General features: G+C 33.3%; 1 non-coding gene across 1 annotated transcript; it reads right to left on the bottom strand.

The window, feature by feature from the left end:
* Window positions 1-373: 373 nt before the first annotated feature.
* On the bottom strand, window positions 374-454 carry TRNAL-AAG (transfer RNA leucine (anticodon AAG)). Its single transcript has one exon. It is a non-coding gene; the product is annotated as a tRNA-Leu (tRNA).
* Between the last annotated feature and the right edge of the window lie 511 nt (window positions 455-965).

Consider the following 965-nt stretch of genomic DNA (forward strand, 5'->3'; position numbering starts at 1 on the left):
AAGTCACTCTAAGTCTGCTCTGCCCTAGTTCTTCCAAAATTCCACTGGATCAACGAACTAGGTTCTGTACTAAAGATTCTTATACATTTAATAAGTTTTTTAATACAAATACATTATCTGGACAAAATTACTTATTCAAGTCTAGCATGGTAATAGTCAGTAAGCAGTTTCTCCTATTTGGTAAGTAACAAGGCTGAAGTAGACGGTGGCAATGAAAATGTCGTCATAAAATTGGTTGGTAAATTATTCAAACAGGAAAATATGAATGAAAAAGTTGGATGGTAAAAAATATTCTAAAAGTTAAAACTGAAAAAAGGAAACCTTAATTTTATTTTATTTTCATAAAAAAAGACACAAAAAAGAAACTGCTCAATGTTGAGAGTGGGATTTGAACCCACGCCCTTTCGGACCAGAACCTTAATCTGGCGCCTTAGACCAACTCGGCCATCTCAACGTATGCTTTTTGGACAACCGCATATTTCTATATATAATAAGCGGCTTGGGGGGGACGAACACGGCTCCCCAAGCTTGTACCAACAGCTTCACGAATTGTACCCACATTAAATTCTTGTACCATGAGCTATATAATTTGTACACTTTATCCAACTATTTTTATATCCCATGTAGGCATGTATCATAGTACTTAATATTTATTCCCTTCTCATGTATAGACGTATGCACTTTAAATTTAGCTCTCCAATATATTTATTTCTTCCGTGCACTTTTACTTGTTCACTTTTGACTTTTCGTGTTCTAGCTGAATATTTATTCTCTTCTCATGTATAGACATATGCAGTTCAATTTTAATTTTCCTACACAAATTTATTTCCTCCATGCACTTTAATTTGTTCATTTTTTACTTTTCACATTCTTTGAGAATTAATAAATCCCACGTGGATATATGTCATAGCACTGAATATTTATTCTCTTCTCATATATACACGTGTGCACTTCTATTTTAATTC

The sequence above is a fragment of the Lycium ferocissimum genome, chromosome 12 (genome assembly GCF_029784015.1).
Source record: "Lycium ferocissimum isolate CSIRO_LF1 chromosome 12, AGI_CSIRO_Lferr_CH_V1, whole genome shotgun sequence".
NCBI lineage: Eukaryota > Viridiplantae > Streptophyta > Magnoliopsida > Solanales > Solanaceae > Lycium > Lycium ferocissimum.